The sequence below is a fragment of the Cyprinodon tularosa genome, unplaced genomic scaffold (genome assembly GCF_016077235.1).
Source record: "Cyprinodon tularosa strain WSP-4 unplaced genomic scaffold, ASM1607723v1 ctg117, whole genome shotgun sequence".
NCBI lineage: Eukaryota > Metazoa > Chordata > Actinopteri > Cyprinodontiformes > Cyprinodontidae > Cyprinodon > Cyprinodon tularosa.
In genome coordinates, this window is record NW_024037970.1 from 524101 (window position 1) to 545032 (window position 20932).

Genomic DNA, 20932 nt, shown 5'->3' on the forward strand with positions numbered 1-20932 from the left:
CACCAAAACATCTAGAGCACAGGATGTTTAGTGAACATTGTTTACTCACTAGAATGAAATTAAGAGAGTTTATAGAAAAAACTCATTGCTTTTAAAAGGTGCATATTACAAGAGAGAATGTGAATATATATATATACACTATATTGCCAAAAGTATTTGCTCACCTGCCTTGACTCACATATGAGCTTAAGTGACATCCCGTTCCTAATCCATAGGGTTCAATATGACGTCGGTCCACCCTTTGCAGCTAGAACAGCTTCAACTCTTCTGGGAAGGCTGTCCACAAGGTTTAGGAGTGTGTTTATGGGAATTTTTGACCATTCTTCCAGAAGCGCATCTGTGAGGTCGCACACTGATGTTGGACGAGAAGGCCTGGCTCTCAGTCTCCGCTCTAATTCATCCCAAAGGTGTTCTATCGGGTTGAGGTCAGGACTCTGTGCAGGCCAGTCAAGTTCATCCACACCAGACTCTGTCATCCATGTCTTTATGGACCTTGCTTTGTGCACTGGTGCACAGTCATGTTGGAAGAGGAAGGGGCCAGCTCCAAACTGTTCCCACAAAGTTGGGAGCATGGAATTGTCCAAAATGTCTTGGTATGCTGAAGCATTCAGAGTTCCTTTCACTGGAACTAAGGGGCCAAGCCCAGCTCCTGAAAAACAACCCCACACCATAATCCCCCCTCCACCAAACTTTACACTTGGCACAATGCAGTCAGACAAGTACCGTTCTCCTGGCAACCGCCAAACCCAGACCCGTCCATCAGATTGCCAGATGGAGAAGCGCGATTCGTCACTCCAGAGAACGCGTCTCCACTGCTCTAGAGTCCAGTGGCGGCGTGCTTTACACCACCGCATCCGACGCTTTGCATTGCACTTGGTGATGTATGGCTTGGATGCAGCTGCTCGACCATGGAAACCCATTCCATGAAGCTCTCTGCGCACTGTTCTTGAGCTAATCTGAAGGCCACATGAAGTTTGGAGGTCTGTAGTGATTGACTCTGCAGAAAGTTGGCGACCTCTTCGCACTATGCGCGTCAGCATCCGCTGACCCCGCTCCGTCAGTTTACGTGGCCTACCACTTCGTGGCTGAGTTGCTGTCGTTCCCAAACACTTCCATTTTCTTTTAATACAGCTGACAGTTGACTGTGGAATATTTAGGAGCGAGGAAATTTCACGACTGGATTTGTTGCACAGGTGGCATCCTATCACAGTTCCACGCTGGAATTCACTGAGCTCCTGAGAGCGACCCATTCTTTCACAAATGTTTGTAAAAACAGTCTGCATGCCTAGGTGCTTGAATTTATACACCTGTGGCCATGGAAGTGATTGGAACACCTGATTCCAATAATTTGGATGGGTGAGCAAATACTTTTGGCAATATAGTGTATATATATATATATATATATATATATATATATATATATATATATATATATACACTATATTGCCAAAAGTATTTGCTCACCTGCCTTGACTCACATATGAGCTTAAGTGACATCCCGTTCCTAATCCATAGGGTTCAATATGACGTCGGTCCACCCTTTGCAGCTAGAACAGCTTCAACTCTTCTGGGAAGGCTGTCCACAAGGTTTAGGAGTGTGTTTATGGGAATTTTTGACCATTCTTCCAGAAGCGCATCTGTGAGGTCGCACACTGATGTTGGACGAGAAGGCCTGGCTCTCAGTCTCCGCTCTAATTCATCCCAAAGGTGTTCTATCGGGTTGAGGTCAGGACTCTGTGCAGGCCAGTCAAGTTCATCCACACCAGACTCTGTCATCCATGTCTTTATGGACCTTGCTTTGTGCACTGGTGCACAGTCATGTTGGAAGAGGAAGGGGCCAGCTCCAAACTGTTCCCACAAAGTTGGGAGCATGGAATTGTCCAAAATGTCTTGGTATGCTGAAGCATTCAGAGTTCCTTTCACTGGAACTAAGGGGCCAAGCCCAGCTCCTGAAAAACAACCCCACACCATAATCCCCCCTCCACCAAACTTTACACTTGGCACAATGCAGTCAGACAAGTACCGTTCTCCTGGCAACCGCCAAACCCAGACCCGTCCATCAGATTGCCAGATGGAGAAGCGCGATTCGTCACTCCAGAGAACGCGTCTCCACTGCTCTAGAGTCCAGTGGCGGCGTGCTTTACACCACCGCATCCGACGCTTTGCATTGCACTTGGTGATGTATGGCTTGGATGCAGCTGCTCGACCATGGAAACCCATTCCATGAAGCTCTCTGCGCACTGTTCTTGAGCTAATCTGAAGGCCACATGAAGTTTGGAGGTCTGTAGTGATTGACTCTGCAGAAAGTTGGCGACCTCTTCGCACTATGCGCGTCAGCATCCGCTGACCCCGCTCCGTCAGTTTACGTGGCCTACCACTTCGTGGCTGAGTTGCTGTCGTTCCCAAACACTTCCATTTTCTTTTAATACAGCTGACAGTTGACTGTGGAATATTTAGGAGCGAGGAAATTTCACGACTGGATTTGTTGCACAGGTGGCATCCTATCACAGTTCCACGCTGGAATTCACTGAGCTCCTGAGAGCGACCCATTCTTTCACAAATGTTTGTAAAAACAGTCTGCATGCCTAGGTGCTTGAATTTATACACCTGTGGCCATGGAAGTGATTGGAACACCTGATTCCAATAATTTGGATGGGTGAGCAAATACTTTTGGCAATATAGTGTATATATATATATATATATATATATATATATATATTAGACTTTGGGTCATTTGAAATCACTTCTCCAAGAAATCCTGGTACTGTTTATATGTATGATTCTGATCAGAGAATAAAAGAGGGCCTTGGTAATTGTTAGGTGGACATTTTTATGACCCTGCAGAAATAAACTCTCTACTTACACCCTCTACTGACTGTTACATCAGTGCTGTTTGAAGAGTTTTCTGAAATTTTTTAAAAGTCTGACCTTAATTCTTTTCATACTGGAACAGATAAAAGAGGAGGGATTTCAAAGCACTGCTGCGTCTTTGTTATTGTCTCACATAAAAGCTCGTTTGAGGCTTCCGGTAACTTGGTCTTGTTTAGGTAATGCATTCTAGTTCAGAAAAATTGATCAAAGGGACAATAGGGATTAAGTTAAATTAATTGAAAATTCCTTTATTTTACAATTTACAATAAAACAAAACAAAAAAAACAGCAATGGTTGTAAGCATGCATTTTTTATTGTGTTATAAACTCACATATTATGTTGCCTTAACAAGCTAAATGCGCAAACATACATGGTATAAACAGCCTTGTGGTTAAGTCCCTTCCAACAACAGCAAAAAGAAAAAAACAGAATATTTTAGTATGATCCAACTGAAGAAAGACTCTAAACGGAAGCATTAAAATGCAAAAGCAATTTTGCTAAGGGACATGTTTTAGTCTCGCACTTATCACTGGCTTTGGTCATTTCTTACCTTTTCTGCTTCAAACCCTAGTTCCAATGAATGTAGAATATTTAAACTATTGAGATGAGCTGAAGGATTTCACAGAGAAGAGCTGGAGAATGTCTGTCAACAAACACAACAATGTGTCCTTGTTTTTTCAAGCTAGTTCCAAAGTTTCTACCATTTATCACTTCTAATAAGTCAAACACCAATATCTACTGTTGTATCTTATAAACAGTCAAGGAATCCAGGAGTACAAAGTTTGCAATCATATTTTACATAATCTGCTCCAATCATTTTATTTCAGTTTATTTATGTAGTGCCAACTCACAACATGTATATGTACATACTGTATGTAAATATACATATGATTACATTGTTCTTTTTTAAACAGTGTCAGTGTTTAAAGGAACTAGAAGCAGGGTGATGAATTGTGACTTACAATGACACGACTGGTGCTGCAGGTAGATGAAGTGACCAACCAAACCGGCACCGGAGTGCTCAGAAAGGTTTCATGGACAGACTGTATTCATAGCACTGAGTTAACTTACAAAGGCTTGAGTAGATTTGGTTGTTTGCAGAGTGCAGAAGGCTCCATGGCTAAACCTGACAATGTTTCAACAACAGCTTTCTTCGTTTTTTACTGAAACAGCCCTGACTCCCTGTATCAAAGGTGTCGTGGGTCGGCATGCAGCGTCAATTGACATCACATCCGTAGGACTGGACGGGAAATTCAGCCCCTGAAGTATAAAATATTATGCAGGACAAAGCCTGGTAATGGAGAGATACCTGTGTGTGCTTGTTGGTTTTGGTGTTTAAATGTTTTAATTAACATTATCTAACATTAAAAAACACAATTTCACAATTCCTGCCTCTAGCCCCTTCAACTGTATGTGTGTGGCCTGTATCTGAAACATTTGTTATGAAGATTTGTACATTAGCATTTGTAACACAGAGTAGGCTACATGTGAAGAAAATAAATATTTTTGCTAAACTCTGTGAGGTTGTGTTACACAGTTGATTGTGGGAAACTCTATAGCTCTTAAGCTACGTTCACACTGCAGGCCTTGATGCTCAATTCCGACTTTTTTATGAAATCCGATTTTTTTTTTGAGTTGCCCTTCATATTTCCAAATATATGCGACTTGTATGTGATCTCCTGTGTGAACTGCAGTCATACAACGCAATTGTCCCGCATGTGCAGTAGAGCACACAATGACGTCACAGGCCAGCTGCTCTATGTTTACGGAAGTACACATGGATGGTAGTATCGGAACGCATCTAGCAGTCTTTTCCAACCATAAAAACTCAATCTTTTTACATGGTTAAACATAAATACTGCTCTCAGCATCATCATCTGCTACGGTTGCTGTTTTTCTTGCCGTTTCTGCGTAGCAAGACGCAGAATAGCGATCTTTGTCGGGTATTAATGACGTTCAGGTCAGATGAATGTGACCTGGCCGTTCAGATTCGTATCGGATTCAGGACCACATAGCCAAGTGGCCTGGGTCGGATGGGAAAAAATCAGATCTGTGTTGTTCAGACAGCCCTGAAAAGGTCAGATCCAGGTCACATATGGGCAAGAAAATCAGATTTAGGTCACTTCAGGCTGCAGTGTGAACATAGCCTTAGTAGTGGCTAGTAACATAAGAAGGTCCCAATGCTAGTTTAACTGGCAATAGGAAGCATCCTGCTTCCTCTTCCTAGCTGCTTCCTTACTGCAAGCACTTGGTCAGCACTTCCACCATGGCTTAAGTGCTTTTTCCAATTTCAGGTATTTCTATTGAGCCAAAGTCGTGTTGGGTGCCTTGCAACGTTTCTTCTCCACTACTACTGCACGCATGTTGGTGAGATGGAGAGAGTGACTGAAACACGGCGGCTCCTTGTGACCGGCTGCTCTGGCAGTGTTTTGCTGCCAACTACAACCTTGTTAGCTTGGTGTCATATTTTAAGCATTTTAGTATAAATACTCATTCCTGACAAAAAGTACTTTCCTGCTGAGCAGTCTTGTCAGACACGTTTCCTAATCCGTCTAATGCAAGTGGATCCTAACAGCATGTATTTAGCGGATGTATTGCTGTTTTGCAACCTGGTCAAGAATATTAATTTTCTTTTTTGTGTTTGGGAGCCAAGATGCCCTGCAACAGACTGGCGATGTGTCCAGGGTGTGACCCACCTTACACCCATAGACTGCAGGAGAAAGGCACCAGGCCCCACCGCCACCCTGATGGAATAAGCGGTAGAAGATGGATGGATGAAGCCATGATAGTGGCTATCCAGCATTGTGCTTGCCTACCAAGATGGCCGATGAAGCACTTCCCACACTAAAACATTTGTTGAACGATGTATACAGGTGACAACCATGAGAAGCAGTTAAACTCTTTCATGAGAACAAATTAGTTGGATATCCAGGTTGGCATCAGGGCAAATGGCAACAGCACTCACTGAGGGGAGCTAATGGGAGGTCATACAGGAATCCAACAGATGTATCTAAATCAGAACAATGCAAACGACTACTCAGTGTATATGACAGTGAGTTGGTTATTGACAGAAAGAGGCATGAAATCGAACAGTCTGAATATTACAAATTGAGTCTGGTGCAGAAGTTTCTTTGCTGTTAAAGCTGAGGTTGTCAATTGACTAATTACATTCAGTTACACCCCAATAACAGATGCCTTCTTAAAAGGCCTTCAAACGGTTTATGAAGATGTCATCCAGAAATTATCAGTTACAGGATTCACTCTTGCATTATTTATACCAGTCTATCAGAAAATTTTGAAACAAGCTTTTTACATATGTTTGCTCATTAAATGATAAAACTTAAGACAAAATGACGAGAATGCATTTTCATCCAAAAAATAAATAGAGACCATTAGCTAAATTTATGATTGCACAATATAAATAATCCTTTGAAAATAGGCAAGTAATTTTTAACTGGTGGTATTAATGGTCTACATGTGTACTAGCGACCTTCGATAACTCATATCCTCGATTGGTTTGCAGCTATGATCACTGTAATGGACTGTCACCACTTTGCTAATTACTTATATCATTAATAGACAATAGTGGGCTTTTTTAATCAGAAGCAAGAGGCAGGAAGAATCTACTAATTGGATTTGTGAAATCCATCAGTGTTGTTTTGAATCTGCAAAAGCACAGAAGATTGGATTCATCTCATTAAGTCAGACACATAACTCCCCACACAAGATGAGGTAATGGGAGGATTTGTACAGCCATGGCACACAGCTAAATCAGCACAAGAACAACATATCAAAGGACGAATAGAAATGTGAGAATACTGAGGAAGTGGTGATGCATAGTTTCAGGTTCACCGGGCTTTGAGGGTAATCAGAACAGCACTCCTTGCCCTGAACGTGATTGCCTAAAACATGATAATTATTATAGAAATATGTAAGTGCCATTATTTCACTTCCTCTCTAAGCAGAGAGCAAGATTAAAGCAGTCTGTAATAGGTTACAGTGTTAGGTAGCAATTTAAATCATTCATACTATATATGTTCTAATATGAAAATGGAGAATTACCTGTTGTTGAGTTCCGGTGAGTTCAAAGGTTGCCTGGTCTGAAGGTGTTCATTTCATGGGCTTGAATCAAACTGACAGGCTTTTCATATCTGGACATGACATAGAGCCCTAACCTGGGGATGTTTCCCTTCTGGGAAGGAAAGATAGCTCTTCCTTTTGAAATCCAGCAGACCAGCAAATGCATGAGTCGTGAAGCGGCTAACCCCTCAGTCTTGAGTTTCAGGTTAAAAAAAGTAGGCTATAGGTAAAGTGTCATCAAAAGCGGAGCAGAAAAATCAGATATTTATGTGGTCCAAAGAGGTCAAGCTTGCCTGACAGAAGGGGGAGTGTAAGGAATCCACATCAGAGACCCCAAGGTGATTTATTTGACACTATATATGGCCAACAGTGCAATAAAAGAGTACAGTGGTGGAAAAAAGCAAAATCCTTCTGAATTTTTGTAATTACCCCAAGAAGATTAAGCTGTCTTACTTTAGTGATGACAATGTGAGAGACAAATGCACCCTAACCCCATGGAAAAGCCACTTTTAATTATTTTTAATAAAGATAATTCATAATCTTTTCAAGATGTTAAGATGGTACAAAAAAGTTAATGTATTTTTAATAATTTGATGATTTTTACTTTAATGCTGCTTATGCTATTTTTCATCTTATTACTTAACCGGGAACTGGAAAGTTAGGAGATATGCTGATGAAGATTCTCAGTCATCCAGGTCACAGTCATTCCGTAAAAGTTTAAAAACCAATCCACTGGACTTGGTTTCAAAGGTTTGAAGATGTTTCGCTTTCCCTCCTGGAAGCTTTCTTAATTCAAATGTCTGGATCCGCAGTGAGTTTGAGTCTTTATTGAGACAAGGCCTTTTATTGCTTGGAAACATGCAAATTGAACGGACGAATGGAACCAAACGACCCACTCATTGGTTTCAATTTGCATGTTTCTAAGCAATAAAAGGCCTGGTCTCTATAAAGACTCAAACTCACTGCGGATCCAGACATTTGAATTGAGAAGGCTTCCTGGAGGGGAAGCGAAACGTCTTCAAACCTTGGAAACCAAGTCCAGTGGATTGTTTTTTAAACTTTTACGGAAAGTTAGGAGATGTGTTCGATTTCGTTGGCTGCATCCTCTGAAGGACGTAGGCCACCTGGACTGCGTCACTGGAAGACTTTGAAAATAAGGTCAGAAGTTGTTCAGCCATTCAATCGAACAGATTGAGCCTTCCCCAGTTGTCACTGCCCCTCACTCAGCGTAAACTCTGTCACTTAGTGACTGTAACAGTTCACTCACAAAACAAGCATAGAATGGATACTGATCTTCCCACTACTGTTCTGTGTGCTAATTTAATTTCAGAAGAGCTTTAGCAGCAGTACTGTCGCAGATATACTTTTAGTCCCCACACTACAGAAATACTGGAATCTGTGCTTAAATATCAGCTAAATCCATTTGTACAGAGACATTTAAAACCTTTCCGTAAACGAAAAATTAACTGGGACATATCTAACCCACTAACCCTTTCAATTAACAATTTTGATTGAGATTAAATTACTCACATTCTTGTATTATATTAACCGCTCTTAATTATTCACCACTGTTTGTCAACATTTCCCTTTTTTCCTCCCTGAGCACAGAGCAGCTGCCTTACTTGTACGTGCAAAGAATCATGGGATAACCAAGGGCCCGGCAGATAAAGCGGTCCTGTCCTTCCAAACTGGCTAAAACATGGCTGCATGGATGGCTGCATACCGACGAGTATTCCAATCTGAACAGACCATGGCGCTGCTCTATGACGTAGCTGGCTGACAAATCGGGCTTTTAGAAGACACAGCCACTGAATTTGAACACAGAGAGGGTCTTGGTTAAGGAATCCTGACATCCAAGCTATTTAGTAGGATAAATTCTATCTCTTTATCACTGTATATTGTGGCCAATCTTTTAGCTAAAGTAACTGGTTTAAAAGGTGTTTTGGGTCAGGCATAGAGGATTAGTCATATTATGCACATTATTGTGGGATGTGTCATTCCTGGAGCCTTCAGCCAAAACTCAAAAACATTTTTTCTTTTAAATAAACTATATTACAATACATTTTTTAGATTTAAAAATTGAAGTCATATTGTAAGTAATGTCAAAAAGTGACTGAAATGTATTCCTTTAAATAAAATGGAATTTGAAGTTGCAACACACTAAGAAGTCTTAAGAAATTACTTACTTCTGCAAAGTAGAAATATCAGAGAGCTCTGTGCGTTGGAAGTCAGACAAAGGCTTTTAAAGACATTAGTCATTAGTTTATGTAAGTTTCAAATATACAAGGTTATATATTTGATATTCAGTACTGCTTTTACAACATTTTGCTACCAAAAGGCCATGGTAATATTTGGCTATACTGTTGTTCGTAGAGGCATCGGCCACAAACATATGTAGGCCAGGCTCCGTCTCTTCTTTAATCTCTGAAACCAAAAGTTAGTGAAAATCTGACAAGTTCAAAACTGTAACATAGCAGATGAGGTACACAGAAATTCATACATTACAAAAATTTGCCTTCATGGGAGTTGGGATAATTCAGAAGATGCAAACAGGAAATGGGTGTAGTGACATGTAATAGGGATTTAAAGGTGCTGTAGTAGATCTTGGAACAGGCCAGCGTGCTCTGTGTTTACGGAAGTAAACATGGATGGTAGTGCCAAAATATACTCACCAGATCTGAATGCCCTGTTAAAAAACTTCACATCGCGTTCCCCCCTGATGTCATTTACGTTGAGTTGCAATAAATGCAAAACTCTCTGCAGGTTCTTGTCTTTGTCGTCCGCTCTATTCAGCTGGCTTTTGAAACGCACAGCGAGAAGGTGGGGGCTGGGTGGTGAGGGTTACGGGGGCAAGAAACACAAAAGTAACGCAATAGTTACTTTTACTAGTAACTAGTTACTTTTATTGTGGAGTAACTCAGTTAGTAACTCAGTTACTGTTTGGGAGAAGTAACTAGTAACTATAACTAATTCCTTTTCCAAAGTAACGTGCCCAACACCGGTTAAACGTAAATACTGCTCTCTGCATCATCTACTATGGTTGTTTTTCTACCCGCTTCTTTGTAGCAAGACGCAGAATAGTGACACTGTCGGGTATTAATGGCGTTCAGGTCGGATGAATGTGAACTGGCCGTTCAGACACAGGTCACATTTGAAAAGATCATATTCGTATCAGATTCAGGACCACATAGCCAGTGTTGTGCCTGAACGCGTTCATTGAACGAAAGTTCATGAACTCGTTCATATTTTGGGCGAACGTGAACTGAACGTACTGCATTACTGCCTGATGAACGTTATTGTGAACTCGTTCATTCTGGTGTCTGTGAACGGCACGCTCTCTCAGTTCAGCTCCGTTCAATAGGTTGCCAGATTTCTATAGAGCCCTCCAGGCGAAACCCCGGCTAAATCAAATCGTAAACAGGCCTTAATATGTAGCGGGAAAAACACCCAATCTGGCAACACCAGCTACCAGTGTCGTAGCCTACAGCCGCGTGCGTCATCAAAACAAAATGCTGTGTGGAAGCCACAGCAGCGTGGAGGCGACAAAGGAGCAGTATGATCACTTAAAACAGTTTTATGACCAGGTGGTCGGTGAGGATGATGGCAACAAGTTTGCCCGCCGGCTTTCAGTAAAAAAATCCGCACTTCAGTAACCCTAAAATTCCTACCTCAGCCTGGTCCCTCAGTTTGTGTTAGTAAAATCTTCTTGAGCGGAGGTCTTCAACAGGGGATCCGCGACCCCTAGGGGGTCTACGGAGGTACTGCATGTGGGTCTGCATGGTTAGTTGATATTTTTATATTCCCCCCTGCAATTTTTTCCCCCACTAATTGAAATGTCTTTAAATACTCATTAACATGAAATCAACACACTGTAGTAAACAGATAAATGGAGACAAAAGATGTCTTTCAGTCATCAATGCACACATTCAGCGACACACAGGAGCTCTTTCAAGCTGGGCACCGTTTCCTTCACAACAACCAGGAATCAGAATCAGAAAAACTTTAATAATCCCAGGGAGAAATTAATTTCTTTACATTACTCCATCTGTAATAGAGTGACTATAGGACACAATTTCATACAATATATATAGTTAGGGGGTCCCCGCTCCATCTCGCCATCAGTTAGGGTTAGACCCCTGTTCTTGAGGGTTTTACTATCCATGTAACTTGTTTGTTAAACCTGCCTGGTATAATTTTCCAGGATTCCAGTATTCCTTTTTAGTATGTATTGAAATGGAATTTCAAATGGAAAAAATTATTAAAATAAAAAAAAAAACATTTGCACCTTAAAGACTACTTTCCTATTTTTCTTTTAATAATTCCTCATAAAAAAGACCATTCAAGCAGCACATTTTTCCTGATGTTTTTGAGAATATACTGTAGGGGTGAAAGCTGCAGCTGCTACAAGTGTGAAGTGAATGGACAGCAACAGAGCATTAAAGCAACAATGGGGAAATGCTGTCCCCTCAATGCTAATGTAAACCCTGGTTGGATAAGGATTCAACTGTTACAACTGATAAAATAATTGCTGTCTGTGGTTCTACAGTAAGCTATGGTGTAATTGAGCAATATATGAAAAAAAAAAAAAAAAAAGAACTATGAACTAGTTCATTTTTTGGTTTTGAATTATGAACTATGAACTGAACTAGTTCATTTTAAAATGTGTGAACTGAACTTTGAACTAGTTCACGTAGAAAGAGAACTTTCCCAACACTGCACATAGCCAGGTGGCCTGGGTCGGATTGGAAAAATTCAGAAATGTGTTTAGACAGCCCTGAAAAGATCAGATCCAGGTCACATATGGCCCAAAAAAAAGTTTTGGATTTGGGTCACTTCAGGCTGCAGTGTGAACGTAACCTTTGATGCACCACCTCTGCATAGAAATGTATAGATGCAGACAGACATAGCATACACAATAAAAAAGTCCTCCAAAGAAAGTAGTGTAATGAGCTCAGAATGCAGGACCAAATGTTCAAGGAGAGAAAGACAGTGCGAAGATTCAAATGTTTATTAAAATAAACAGAACAGGAATGTGGAGCTGGGGATCTGCGGGTTTGCAGCGGCTGCGGGGGGAAGCGAGGCACTGCCCATCACTGGCACTCTGGTTAAGGGAGAAACACAGGTAAGTGACCACCATGATCTGATGGAAGAGCAGCCGTGTAATTAGGCAGGTGAGTGAAAGGAGCAATTAGGTTAGCCATCAGGGCAGTAATCATGACAAGTAGTCCTCAAAAACTGGAAATAAATAAAAAATGCATGTCACATCAACCATTGGATAAGCTGAATCTCAGACTATATAGAAATGAGAAAGCAATGCTCAATCTAAGAACTATATTTCCACCTTTCAAGAAAATTGCAATCCTTTAATATACTGTAATTCAACCCCAAGATAACTTTTAAAACCTGTATATTCCAAAAAACTACTTTTTTCTTACCTTTTTTTCCCTTCCCCACATGTACATTTCATAACAAAATTTATGTTGTAATTAGTATCACTAATTACAGCAACTAGAAGTCATATAGCACACAATATACTCATCTGCTCATTCTTAACATTTATGTTGTCATGCATGTCCTGTCTACTCACCTTTTCTTCTGTTCTGTTTTGTCTGTATGTTATTATTTTGCTTGTTGGGGCTTTATTTTTGTACTATTTAGTGCTTTATTAACCCCCCACATTACCACTACCATTTTGAAAGATCCATATATTTGTATTTCCTTTAAAATAAAATATGTGAAAATGGTGATACATTCCTGTATCCCACCACGTACAGTAGTGTAGCTTCCTTGCTCTGTACCACCCGCTGCCAATAACAGGGGGCTCAGTTCCACAACTGGTAGAAACAGGATGAAGTTCTGTGACACAGGTTCCAAAATCGTTCAGGAACAATGTTTCCACAGGTGAAAAAGAGTTATTAGTGACATGTAAACACTTGGAGTTTTCCTGATTTTATAGTTAAGAAAAAAAATGTTCATTAAATTTGCTTAGTGAAACAGGCCCCTATGAGTTGTGAACAGCTGCATCTTCATCAGCTATGTACATGTTGAATTACATGTCAGTCGCAGTCAGTACAGTAGCCTATACGAAGACTGATAAATAATTTTAGCCCCAAATCATTATTCCTTCCTGTTTAATTATTTTGTATGCACCTGGAAGGATATGCTGAATACAGTAATTAAGGACATTGTGCCAAACATTGTGCAAATGTCACGGTCGGGTGGAGGTTTTTGGGGACCCAAATGCAGAGAGGTGAGTCTTGAAGATTTAATAAGGCAACTTAGGTAAACATCCAAAGTACACAAAAAAACATATCAAGGTAAAACTCACATTGGGAGCCAGAGATGCGGAAGCAGCAAAACAACAAGTGACCAGCACTAAGTGACTGCAGAGTTGGTGTATATAGAGGAACAGACAAAGGATGGGCAAATAAGCTGGATATGGAGCAGATGTGAGTGGATATAACTAGAAGGAAGCCAAGGGGAAAGGGAACAAGCACAAGGGGGCAACAGAGAGTAACTGCTTGAATTTAATGTAAAATAAACCAAAGATCAACAAAACAATAACTGATAACTGAAAGCTAAAAACTTAGTGTCCCAAAAGGGGAAAACCATAACAGCCAAGAAATGTTTTCATCATTGATGAGAAAACAACCGTTGGTCATTGGGTTGCTTTCAGTATCAGAAAGAGCCTCTCCTCATGTTTTCTTGGACACACCCACAGGATCTTTTGACTTAGTGTGGGTAAAAAATATTTTAGTGAATGCCCTGCGATGGACTGGCGATCTGTCCAGGGTGTACCCTGCCCCTCGCCCATTGACTGCTGGAGATAGGCACAGCACCCCTCGCGACCCCAATTGGGACAAGCATGTAATATGATGGATGGACACTGCTAAATTCAAAGACAAGACTTTTGGTGTGCAGTCTGGAAAAAATAAAGCACAGCTGACAGTAAATCGCATGAAGAGCACCTAGTTTTTTCTTGGACTTTGGATCAACTAACTTAAAACGGTTTTAGTTTTAATTTGATCTGACAAATATTAATCCTCAAGATCTTGGGTATTACTTTTAAGATTAAACAAAAATTAAACATTTTATTCATAGTATATATTTTTTCTTTTTCTTTGGGAAAGAGCCTCATGAAGAAAAAAAAATGTTTCCCCTTGCAGTATTTCACAAAGGAATGGCAGCTGAAAGAACTCCATACCCCACCATGCATAGCATTATAGTAAATGTCAGAACGTAACAAAATGTCTGCTCCCATCAGCCTGATAGTCCTATATTCATTACAGTATTGAAATGAGAAAAACAAGATTAGGGAACAATTTATATGGATTGTCTCATGTTCTCCCAGTGTTTAGTCTCTCCTGGGAGAGAAGGGGGACTGCGGTCTCCATGGAAACTGTGCCTAGCTGAGGCAAAGAGTGTTTACTGTCTGATCATATGATATGCTTCCTTTTAGATGGAGTTGAAGTTGGCAGCAGGAGTGAGTAGTCACAAATTTTTATTAGAAAAAACAACAACAGTAAGGGGCGGTAAAGGTGCATCACTGTGATTGTTTTTGCTGCTCACACTCACACTCAGGCTCTTTTTGTTATGAGCTTGTTTGGACACTAAACCCGGCCAGAGTTAAATTTAACACCAACTGCTGTCACTTTCATTAATAACAACTGCAGCTCTGAGCAGAAATGACTTTTGAAATGTTCAGTTTTATGATTTAAAAAGTAATATGCCAGGCCTATGAAATTGGATCTGCATCATTATATCCAAGAAAACTGCATGCATCTGTGTTTTTTTATTGAATACCTCACCGGTTTTATTGTTTGTAAAGCACTTTGCTGCAATGTTTTTGTGAATGCTACAAAGATAAAGTTTATGATATAATTTAGAAGGCATATACTGTGCAGCTGAGCCCAAAGGAAAATGTGCTGCTCCCTGTACTGGGCAATATGAGCAGCGGCCTTGAAACTACCTGTCGACATTGATCAGTCATGCGGCAGGCGGGTTTCTCAGAGATGGGACTTGCAGTTATTAGAGCGAGAGGCTGTTAGATGGAGAAGACTGTCGTCTGCTGCCTGACAGCTCAGGTAAGCCCAAAGGAAAACTGGCCCCTAGAGCACATTGACACTCGCATCACTCCAATTTCAAGTGCCAGCGTGATGCATCGAGTCTGACTGGTGGGATCTCTTAAAAAAAATGCATGGCCATTCAGGAGCACAGCTGTTAAATTAGTCCATCAAACTAAACTCTTGGCGCAGCTTTTTCAGAAGGCTGTAAGAAAGCTCTTTACCACAGCATGATAAAATACGTGAGATAGGATTCTTGATCGCTACCATTTAAGAATGACTTTCCCCCGAGAAGATTTTATTAAGCCTCTCAAGAAAAACCTATTCAGTGTTAAAAAATAAAATCATTAACCTTGCTGCGCACATTTTCTACAACGTAGGATAAAAGCTTTTCCTAAATGGCAAAGCTGTTACCTGCAAAAAGAACAATACCCAGCAGAATTCATATTTCTCACTTTTCTGCACTGCCCTATCACCTTTTCACTAGGTACCCATATGGGTTGCAAGATTGTAATCATTTTATGTGTCTCTCTCTCTGTTATGATGATATAACTTTACACAACAGTTCAATTACACACCAGAAGAGGTGTTTCTAAGAAATATTGTGCTATTATGATTCTATAAGCGTTTCAAAGACAACTCATTATAAAATCAACTTAATGTTCAATAGTTTTTAGAGAGTACTCAATTTTAAAATTACTTGGTACATCAGTTTAATCTGTTTGCCTCTTTGAAAGTGGAGCATATAGATTGCTTTTGGGGGTTGATATTATGAGTGATATGTAACGGAATATTGTTTTCATATTACTCTCACACTTTCATTTAATGCTGGATCTCACGGGTCTTTAAGTTATACACAAGCACAAAGACACCTTGGTATTAAGTATCTGCTGAACTAATCTTTGATGACATTTTATTACGTTACTGTGTCCGCTGGCTATAGGCACAACATTAGGGTGACAGACTATTGCTTTAAGAAATAACTGATAAAAGTAAACGTCAAGAATAGTTGGGAAATCTCTGCTGATACGTTTAGTTCATAATCTCAAAACAGTAATGAATGCTACTTGCTTTCCTTCCTGTCAAACATACAACTGAATTGACTTAAAATGCTTAGATTTGACAAAGAAATAGTTCAACATTCTGTTATCAGCTAAGGACTTTTTGTTTTTCATTACCACCATTGGATACTTTGCAGATATCATTGGGTTTGTTTCTTGGTACATTTTAACTACATATGATGAAGAATGAGCTTAACAATCGTGGTTAATGGTAATTGTTCTATCTCAGCCTTCAAATGATTCAGTTCTAATTCAGTTTGAAAATACTTTATTAATTCCAAAGGGAAATTAAATATAGTAGCTTATTGGCTTTTTTAAATTAGTTATTGTAAATGTTGATCAGGGGTGTTTCCTGGACGTGAGAACATTGGGAGTTGAGCCCACAACCTAGTAGGGGAATCTTAGGGAAACTTAACAAAAAAATGGCTTTTATCTGAAGCCTTCTTGAGCATTCTGGCACTTTCTTTGAAGACAAATACTGCAATATGTACAGTTAGCTGTATAAAAAAAATCTAAAGATAATGTTTGATGTAAGCTGTAAATATCAGAACAGACTTCAGAAAACCTTTTAGAAAGAAGTTATTGTCACTCATTATTGTCATTCTTGCTGGTAAAATATATAAACAAAGGGCAAGCATATGCCACGCACGACCCATATACGCAGGCCTTAGGCCTTGACATGGGTGACCCGGGTTCGAATCTGGCTTGTGGTCCCCTCCTGTCTTTCATACCCCCTTTCCTATCAGCCTACTGTCGAAAAAAACAAGCCACTAGTGCCCCAAAAGCTCAAAAAATTAAAATATAAAAAAGGTACTGGTTCATCTTCTTTTCTTACACCCTACCCTGTAAGCATTGCACAAATATAGACCAATGGAACCTACATATTAGAGCAAAATTATACTTTTTATTTTTTATTTCTAGCTTAAAGCTTCTCCATTTTGATTATACCAGAAAAATTATAAATAATAGAATAAAACATTGGGCAGAAGGATATAGTTTTTTTTTTCCTTATATACTGAGGCTGATGCAACCCCTTGAGAGGTCTGCTTTTGCTTTCATTTCTTTCTTTAAAGAAAGACATACAAAATTATTAGTTATGACATGTTTAATCAGTTTCACCCATTATACCCACTTCAGAGACTTAATAATTTAGAAAACTTCCTAACAATTCTATGACAATCCTAAACTTAATCTAAAAAATAATCATTTTTAGGACAATGCATGAAACCAACAGCCTAATTCAATGGATAGATTGTGAGGAATTACACGACACGAATATTCCAAGAAGGTCTATCTGCTTTTTACATCTGGGTCTTTATACATAATTAACAGGGAGATAATTAGGTATTAATTATAAATATTATATAGGGATTTATTTGGTAGAAATTTAAAGTTTTAAACCAGCTCTTAAGAAGTGGAAAAAAATAAACTATAAATAGAGTTTCTTAAAGTTAAACTCACAAAACGCAACAATTGAAAAAACGTGTGGGATTTAAACACAGTGCAGCTGTGTCACTCAGTCAGATTGGTAACGGTGTGCTGAATTAGTTGTCCCAAAAGAACAGATTTTCCTGTTACTGCATATTGCTCAATCCCTGCTGGTACTGTGTCTCACCACATGTTTGTCTTTTGCCTTGTTTAGTTTCCGCAAGGCCTTTGCCTCTTCTACCAAGTCCAGAAAGGACTTTTGCTTTAAATTGTCGTTAGGTGTGACTTGGTGTGTACTTTGTTGTATGTCTTTGTGTTGTCCTGCGACAGACTGCAGACCTGTTCATGGTGTACCCCCCCTCTTGCCCATAGACTACCTGAGATAGACCCCACCGTGACCCTGATGGAATAAGCTGGATGGATTAGGGATGCTTCGATCAGGATTTTTGCTGCCGATCCCGATCACCCAGAGGGCCAATCACTGCCAATCACATGGATTGGCCGTAGATTTTTTGATCTATGTATATATGCTACAACTGTGATCTGGCAAAACTGAATTATAAAATCCTAATTAAGATGAAACATACAAAAAAAAAAAAACCTGCAAACTTCAGTCAAAAGGATGAATGAAAACTTAAGTCTGTACATTAGGAATATTGGATTAGTAGCTTAGTCATTCCAAGAAAGTAAAAAAAAAAAAACGATTCACTGGACTTTGTTTCCAAGTTGGAAACAAAGTCCAGCGGATTTACTTTTTAACTTTTTTGGAAAGACTATGACCTGGATGACTGGGAATCTTCACCAGCATATTAGTAGCTTAAAATTACAATAGGAAACGAAATGTTATAATTTATATTATGAGCCATTTCCATTAATCAATATCCAAAAGTATAAATATCTTTAGGTTTATTACAATGGATGTTTTTTGTTTTGTTTTATCAATTGCATTTATGTTCAACAAAAACAATTATATATGATTTGGTGTTGAGTTTATACAAGTTAATATGTATATGTTTTTCTATGCAATTTTGTACATATTGTTTAACCTCTCTTTTGATGGTGGAAATCATCTGAAATAAATTCACTCGATCAATGCATCTCAGTGTTATTTAAACTTTCTGTATAGCCTATTTTGCAGAACAGGAGCCTGCAATGTTTTGCATTCTTCTTTGTTCTCATTGAGTGGATAATGGGCCTGTGCACTTTCCATTTTCTTTTTCTTTTATGTCAATACTTTTACTGGATATTCGAAAAATTCCTTAACAGCTTTATAGAAAGCGGCACTCAGCAGTGCTCAGTGCACACTCTTGTGCCTTGTCAGTATTTCTCTAAGCCTCTTTTTATACCATCCATCCGTCTTCAGAAATCTCCCCCTGTCCTATGGACCCACACAGCAGGTAATTCTTCCAGGGCTGCCAATACCAATGTCTTTCATGCCGGCATCTCAACAAACAACATTAGCAAGGCACACAGGGTGTTTGTCAGCTCCTTTCTCTGTGGTCCTGCTTAATCAAAGGGCAGATACTAGCTTTGGAACCCCTTTAATCAGCTGGAACAATTACAGTAAATTGGTGCCTGCTTTACTCAGATGTCTTTGGTATCCTTGCAGGGGTATGTTAACGTACTGAAGCTTCTTTACTGTGAGGGTCAAAAGACCACCAGCAGATTGCAGTCAAACTCTGTGCCTTATGATTGACAGTATCACACAAAAGACTAACAAAGCTGTCTTACAAGATATTGTGTGAGACTGTTGAACTCAGTCTCTATATAAATTTCAGAAAAACAAGTTCAGATTTGTTTACAGCACATGTGTCAAACTCAAGGCCCGCGGGCCAGATGTGGCCCGCCACGTCATTTTATGTGGCCCGCTAGAACTCCCACAGCCGTCATTTTGATGGTTCTGAGATTTTAAAGGGAAAGAACTATATTTAAAATTAAATTTATGTTGCTCATGTTAACTCAATTTTCCTGATTCTAAATTTCCTTCATTTTCACTTTTTTTTTTTTTTATACAATTAAAACGTAAAAAATAAATATGGTTAATTCTACCTCGATCCCCCACAACCGCCATTTTGACGGCTCTATTAGTTGCATTGTAAATTCTTCCCACGGTTGATTGACGATTGGTACCGTTGCCTAGCAACCAACATTCTACCTAGAACTTTTTGGCTAATATGGAAAAAGTGGCGTTCAGAAGAAACCTAACAGCGAAACAGGTTTTAGAAATGCTTCAAAATATCGATGATAGTGATTCGGGCGGAGGGGGAGAGACCGATGAGGAGGACTAGGTAGGAAGCGGCTGTGTGACATGTGTGTGTTAGAGGAACAAGCAAGCATATGTTTTCTATGCCACTGTAATTGTCACTTGAATAAGTTATAATAAATAATGAGTTATTTAACATTAAGGAGTCGTTACATTTATTTTACATTACATTCAATTACATTTAGTTACATTTATAAGTTACATCTGGCCCTTTAAGGACAGCAATTACTCTGATGTGGCCCTCAGTGAAAATGAGTTTGACACCCCTGGTTTACAGCTTCAAATGTTGCTGTATTTGCACTAGGTTTTTGTATACTAACTATTAGTCTGTCATATTTTACTACAAAAGCATTTTAATGTATCAAATTTGTTATTTGATTCTACTTTCCCTTGTGCTGCTTTGAGATTTTGTCTTCCTGGCTCCCTGTAGTCTGACTATACATATTTCCCAGCAGAGAGTAAAACAACTTTCTGAAAGAGACATCTGTGTGTGTTGGTTTTCAGCAGCAGCAATTCTTAAAATATTCACAGTCATATTGGGTAAACCAAGTGCTGCATTGCTGCCAATGAAGTGTTTATGGAATTTGTTTTCCAGAGCAGCTGCTCCTCTGAACTCAAAGCAGTGAAACAACATCTCTTTTGGGCTCCGTTTCAGGAGGCTCTGCAAACTGTGGAGGTTTTCTTTTTTTTTTTTTTTTTTACAACCCAATTATGTTGTTCATTGAGATAAAATACTTAATAAGTTCTATTGATTTTAGATGGGGTTGTTTGGGGAGAGAAAGATATTTAGAATCAAAGTTCACTTTAAGTCAAGTTTTCTTTATAGAATGAATTCAAAACATGAATTGTATAGAATGTACAATAAGCTATATTTCTTTATCAGCTTCTGTGCTGCCGATCCAAATCTTAAAAGTATGTTTTATTTGTTTTCTTGGTATACTAAGTATTGTGTGATCATCCATATGTACTTTTGTTTTCATTTAGTGTTGGCCCATATATATATATATATATATATTTTTCATTGTGTTAAGTTTCTGAGCATAATCTTGAGTCTTTTGAGTCCATTTGATTCTGTTCTCTCAGATTGCTGTTAGCCTTTTTTTCCCGTGGTATGGCAGTTTATTTTCTGTAGGTTAGTTACCTCTGACTTAAATAGTTAATAGTTC